The sequence below is a fragment of the Hordeum vulgare genome, chromosome 6H (assembly GCF_904849725.1).
Source record: "Hordeum vulgare subsp. vulgare chromosome 6H, MorexV3_pseudomolecules_assembly, whole genome shotgun sequence".
In the NCBI taxonomy this organism is placed as follows: Eukaryota; Viridiplantae; Streptophyta; class Magnoliopsida; order Poales; family Poaceae; genus Hordeum; species Hordeum vulgare.
In genome coordinates, this window is record NC_058523.1 from 10,284,796 (window position 1) to 10,291,588 (window position 6,793).

The 6,793-nt window shown below is 42.8% G+C and overlaps 1 pseudogene across 1 annotated transcript; it reads right to left on the minus strand.

The window, feature by feature from the left end:
• Nucleotides 1–1,763: 1,763 nt before the first annotated feature.
• LOC123404557 lies at nt 1,764–6,491 on the minus strand (annotated as a pseudogene). The gene is made up of 4 exons (XR_006611841.1): nt 5,513–6,491; nt 3,779–4,152; nt 3,231–3,380; nt 1,764–3,151 (listed from the first exon to the last, which is right to left on the minus strand). The product of XR_006611841.1 is annotated as a wall-associated receptor kinase 3-like (transcript).
• Nucleotides 6,492–6,793: the final 302 nt, after the last annotated feature.

The following is a 6,793-nucleotide window of genomic DNA, read 5'->3' on the forward strand; positions in this document are numbered from 1 at the left end:
GTTTCTATTATGTGAGTTCTTCTCCTTTGTCCTGCCACGAACAGATAATCTCTCGGCTTGGGATGAACTTGAACCATCATGAGGCACCATTAATTTCATCTTCTCCTTAGAGTTCAAAGCTTCATAAACTTCATTTAGCGTGAGAGTATCACGACTATATAATATGGTGTCTCGAAAATTGGTATAAGAACTTGGCAGCGAACAAAGTAACATTAAAGCAGTATCTTCTTCATCATACGTAACCTCCATTGCAGCTAGATCGGATATGATCTCTTTAAATTCTGAAATATGAGTCAAAACATTACCTCCCTCGGGTAACCTGTGCATGAATATTTTTTGCTTCAAATGCATCTTGCTGGTGAGATCTTTTGTCATGCAAATCCCTTCCAGCTTTAACCATAGAGCGGCGGCAGTTTTCTCGCTCAAAACTTTCTGCAAAATATTATTATGCAAATGGAGTTGAATTTGTGACAAAGCCTTACGATGCCTTCTTTTCTCATCAGCAGTCCAGTCCTCAATTCTGTTCTTTCCAAAACTATCCAGTGCATCATCATAGTCGGCCTGTGCCAATAACGCACGCATCTTGAATTGTCATAGGGTAAACCTTGTGTCACGGTCCAGCAACGGAAGATCATACTTCATGGATGCCATGAGTAAATAAATCTGTGTACACAAAGTAGTAAAAGCCGGTAGAAAAATTCTTGATAGAATTAATTTACGGATCAAACGGAATAGGATAAATAGCACCTGGTAGTATGTCTCGGATGTAGACGTAGCAATTGGAGAAAAAAGAAACAAAGTCGAACTACTAGTTAGTCTTCACGAGCGGTTGGTATCTCCACGTCAAAATAGTGCACAAACTTTGCTTGATGGATGGTGCTCTGTGGCTGGGAAGTAGCAGCGCAGCGATACTTGATCTCCTCGGGACTTGAGCTTGATCAGCGATGGAACTCGGCGACTTGCAGCTTGTACAGCACGCGGCGATGCGAGAAAGCGAAGGCTGGTAAGGGCACTTGCCGCCGAAACCCTCGATCAAGACTTGTATCCTGTGCACGGCAGCGGAACTCGCAGATATATACTACGCCGCGTACGACAACTGCAGCAGCGTGTCGAACTCGGCTCCGTAATCGATCTGGCTTCGGATCGTCAGGTCGTGTCGGTGGCGGCTCACACGATGCCGAACCCTAGCTCTCGTCCCAAATATCGTATGTGTAGAACCTCTGCTATGTATACCACTTGTTAGATAAAACGAGATTAAGGAGACACAAGAGACACGGATTTTTACGTGAAAACCCTTGCGGAAGAAAACCACGGACGCATGAAGGCGCAATCACTATGAGGGTGGAGTATTACAAGCACGAGATGACATGCCGTCTTTAGATGCGACTACATAGAGTATATATGAGGGACAATACATGAGAGTCCTTGAAGGACAAGTAAACGAGTTGTACTCGTACGCGTTGGTACCAACACCGTTTGTACTACGTCTAGTTCAATACGATAGAATTTGAATCACAATTTAACAGTGGCATTACATTCATGCATTAATATATTTTTTGAATTTATTTGGGTTACTCCAAATAAAATACATTACTTCATTTAAACAACCATGGTGTCCGTTTCTTTTAATTGTTTTAACCCACGAAAATCAGGATGTTACAATTTACAATGCCCAACCGTCAGGTCCAGACATAATAATATGGTAGATCCGTAGCACTACACTTTTTTTGGGGCAATAACAAGAATGGAACTTTTTCAATCTGAATACGATAAACCGGACATTATTTACTGCATTATACAGACTATACTTTACCCTCTCCATCAAACGACAAAAAAATAATATAGCTCTTCAATAAAAAAGGCAGACAACCACACATTAATGTTGAGAACATGATCAGCTAGCGCGGGAGAGTCGCCGATGCCATGAACTCTTGCTCCAAGCTGTAGCAATTTTGGTTCCTTTGAGAAGCTATATTAAATCGGTCTACTCTACCACTCGGAGTAGTCAACAGCGGAAGAGTGTCTTGGCTTTGTCCACTTGACAAGGGTTGCATGCCTTCATTTTTCAGAACAACCTGAGATGATCTCAACCTTCTAGATCGCACATACTGCAATTTCATCTCCACTTGTTTCATTGTAGGTCTCTCTTCACCTCGTAGTTGCAAGCAAGTCTCCGCAAGATTGGCAACATCATTTATCTCTTCATTTGTTGCTTCCTCGAGAACTTGAGTAGCTACTATTTCTGCAAGTGGTTTCTCCCTCATCTCCCAAAGAAAGTAGTTGGACAAGTTTTGCGTTAGCCCAGAGTCACTTGTAAAAATAGGCTTCTTTCTGAGCAGCAACTCTACAAGTACTACACCAAAACTGTAGACATCACTCTTCTCATTCAACATACCCGTGTGGTAATATTCTGGATCCAAGTATCCAAATGTGCCTTGTATATTTGTAACAACGTGAGTTTGGTCAATAGGAACTAACCTTGAAGCACCAAAATCTGATACTTTTGCAGTGTAATTTCCATCTAAGAGTATGTTAGTGGACTTCACATCACGATGAAATATCGATACCGAAGCAGCTGAGTGGAGGTAATACAGTGCTCCAGCAGCTTCCGCAGCAATTTTCAAACAATCATCCCGGGAGAAGATAGAGCTGCTAGTGGTACTGGCATGAAGGATTCCAAATAACGAACCATTAGGGATGAAGTCATACACTAGCAGTGGGACTTCGGTCTCAAGACAACAACCCAAGAGCTTCACAATATTCCGGTGATTTATTTGGGAAAGAACTGCAACCTCATTGATAAACTGGCTTATCTCAACTTGCTCAATGACTTTAGACTTCTTTATGGCCACTACCCGTTGATCGGATAAGATGCCTTTATAAACCATGCCATGCCCTCCACGACCAACGATACGCGTGGGATCAAAATCATTTGTTGCCTTTTCTAACTCTGATAGTGAAAAAATCTTAGTGTTGTCACTTGCATTTTCATCTGATGATATCAATTGCTCGAGGAGTAGACCTTGGTTCTGCCGAAAATGCTTTCTTCGCAGTTTCTTCTTGATGTCTTTTTTCCATCTACGGATGAGTAATATTGCAATTGACATGAGAAGTATAATTCCAAAACCAACGCTAATCCCAATGGCGATACCTGTAATGATTATGCCGGTCATTACTGTTCAGGATTTTATGGAGCTCATTATGTGAAACTGGTTGTACCATGGACTCACCTAGTACCAGATTTTGTTTTTTGGTCGATGTGCACATCTTTAATGCAGTGTCATACATTGTATTTCTAGGACATTCGGTGCAATAGTGACCTCCTTCGGTATTGTGACAAGTCCCATTACATGTGCCTGGTGTGTTGCACTCGTCAACATCTGCAACAATAAGTATATATAACGTAAGATTAAAATACATAAGTATTGTAATTAGGTTTCCCATTAGTGCGTGCATGTAATACTACCATAGGTTATTTGAGCTTAATGTAATTTGAATATTAGGGGCATTAAGAAAATATAGAATGTACCCATACAGATCTTTGTTCATAGACAACTTATTTACAGGTTACCATGTGCACAAAGTCTATATAGAGGTCGAGCTTGAGCGCGTTTTTGCATATCTATATTTTTTTACTTTGAGATTGTTTGGAGATATAAAGGTATCACTTCTCTAAAAGGTGTGCGATCACCCATTCATTATGACAGTTCCCTAACAGAGAGACGTTTTTCATATATCCAGATGCACAACAGAGGAGGCAGAGAGATGCAGTGTGTACCTTTGCACCCATCGGAGATAGTATATGGATTCCCATCAAAACCGGCCATACATGTGCAACGGTAACCATAATATTCTCGTTCGGAGTGGACAGCCAAGCATTCGCTATTCATGCTGACACATGCATATCCGGTCTTATTCGCCTGTGCCTCGGGGCATGTTAAATTGGCTACGGCCCACTGTTGTGGTACTACACCTCCGGAGGCAACATAGTGGCCTGGATCTTGATCTACCCTCACCGAAAGGTGCTCTTCTTCATATAAGCTGTATTTAACATTCACTAGCCCCTCCATGATATTTATAGACTTTACATATGGTCATTGATTTCCCCACACCGACTAGAGCAGTTGGTCTTCCGTTGTTTCGGATCATACCCTGATTTCATTAAAAAACAGAGTCAGTGCATCTGTTTTAAGATTACCCTCTCGTACAAGAAGAAAATCGTACCTAATACAAGAGGTCACGTGATCAACTTCTAAAGATCGTAAAAAATTAATGACATGACCAAAACACACAGTATCATATTTGGAATATTTTCAAATTTTCATACCGTGACCTGAATTTATGAAGTCCATCAGTGAGATATTTGGAGAAGGATATTTTCGACCTCAAAATGAAGCGAACACCATAAGAATTCTTGAGATGGATTCATCAAAATGGTTTCCATGAATGCTTGAAAGTATCAATTGCATGCATTTGGAAGTGGAAGTTTTGCCCTATTGCATAGCACGCACAGTTTAAGGAAAAGATAAGGATGCAACTATAATTATAGAATTTGTGTCATCAAATGGCATTCATATTCTTGATTGCTAGGATCTAACAATGATAAGAATGTTCTGCAAAGATCTCATCTTTTTTCAAAGCTTTCTGTTGGCGAGGAACCTCCCGAGGCAGGGCCGGCCACCGTCGTCGTCGACGCAACCATCATCGTCGCTCAGCAGATCGGCCATGCCTCCCCACATGTAGGGGCCCCGCACCACCCCTGGGACACGGGAGATAGGCATGCCTCCACCGTTTCTAGGGAAAAAGATTTCTAGGGAAACTGTTTTGTGTGCTATAAGTGCAACTCCAATTGCTCCCCTATCTCAAAACTGCTCAGTCTGACAACTACGTGGTGGACCTCTGGATGCCCGGTCCGCAAATATCTCCGTGGTTTGCGGGAATTTGAAAAAGCAGACCTGTTTGCGAACGTTTCATGTAAGGAACTACACGGACCACGGTTTTGGAGTTTCCTAGGAGACACCTTAGAAAAGGTAGAATAATCCTACAACTCATCATGAAATAAAAGAGCCTAAACATGCCGGAAATTCAAAACGAAGCTTGTACGCATATGCTCCTGCATGTACAAAATCCAATAAATGGTTTTAAGAAGTCCTTTTTTTTGCAATGACCATTTTTGTTTCTTCCATACATGTGAAAATTTTCATGAGAACAGACTTGTGGCTGGTCTGGGAAAAAACGACCCTAAAGATGAAAATGCCCTTTTACAGCCGAGCTCAAATGAGCTTTGGGTCAACAATAAATTCAAAATATATTTAAAAAATCTGTTTTTTTTCAAAAAACAATGGAAATTGTTCTAAGATCTTGCAAAATTTCAGTACGAAGTCATATTTGTGGAAGTGGTGGCAAAATAAAAAAGTTCTTTTTTGCCACGACTTCCACAAATGCATTTTCACGATGAAACATTGCATATCTCACTGCTAAAAAACTAGGCTTTTTATCTCAGAGCAATTACCTTTGTCACGCGAGCAGCCATCCGTTATGTATGGATTGCCTCCGTAACCACCGTCGCAGTCACAGTAATACTGAGCAGGACCAGTATACTCATACTGAAACATCAGGCGACTGGTGCTATTGTTGCTGAGACATGCATAATCTGTGCTGTTTTGGAAGGGCCCATCAGGTTCATCAACGGTGATACCCCAGGAGATAAAGACGTAATCAGTGCTTACATCAATTGTATCCCATATGGAGCTTCGGTTACTGTGCGCTTTGAACTTCAGCTTTCCAATCTTGTGGCGGACGAACTTGATGTCGAAGCCGGTAGTAAACTCGGACCTAACATCGGTGGAGCAACATCCTGTACCGTTGCAGTCCTGCCTGAGGCTGGCCACCTTGTCCGTGATGTCTTCGTCAGGGCATGTAGAATTGCACTGACCCACCGTCTTGTTCGTATCGTGATCGAGCACATACATGTCGAAGTCGCAACCAGTGAAGTTTAATTGTAAAGAATAGCCACCGGGAGATCTCCCAGGATTCCACGAGATGATGTATGCATCCTCCTCAGGTCTCACCGGGACGGATTGGGAAAACGATACCTCGATATATTGTTCGCCATAGCGATCGCCGGCCGTGATGTCATCGACGACCTCGGTGATGCCGTCGTACAGGAAGAGTCTGGGAGGCTGCGACGCATCGGGGGTTCTGTTGCAGAAGAGCTCAAAGTCTCGCCGCGGCGGCCGGAAGCAGCCCGGCCCTATGCCGAACGGGTAGTCGAAGCTGAGGTTGCCACAATTCTTCTGACAGCCGGCAAGGGAGGGAAGAGCACTCCTGTTCCCGGCCCGGCTTCCATGCACGCCAGCGGATGCTCGTGCCGTTGCCGTCCATAGCAACAGCAGCACGAGCAAGCAGAGGAGCCTCATCGTCTTCATCACAGTATTTGTGGGAAAATGGTGTATTAAGCTTTAGGTGTCTCGCTGCTTTTGCTTCCAGCATTGGTTCTCTTGCATATATATGTAGCTGTCCAATATCACCCTGCTAAACGGAATTATACTCTCGTACTCCATCTCCAAACGGAATTACACGTTCCGTCGCTGTTGTGGTGAAAAAAGAAGAGACATTTTCCGAACTTGGTTTTCTAAGGCAGGGAACGTCTTTGAAGCATTCCGTATATCCCCTACCACGGGTTAGAATGTTGTACAGTATTAATTTCTGATGTAACACATATTTGTGGCAAGAACAAGTCCGTGTATTCTCTGCCACTGAACGGCTTTGGATATTTCGGTACAATTCAAAA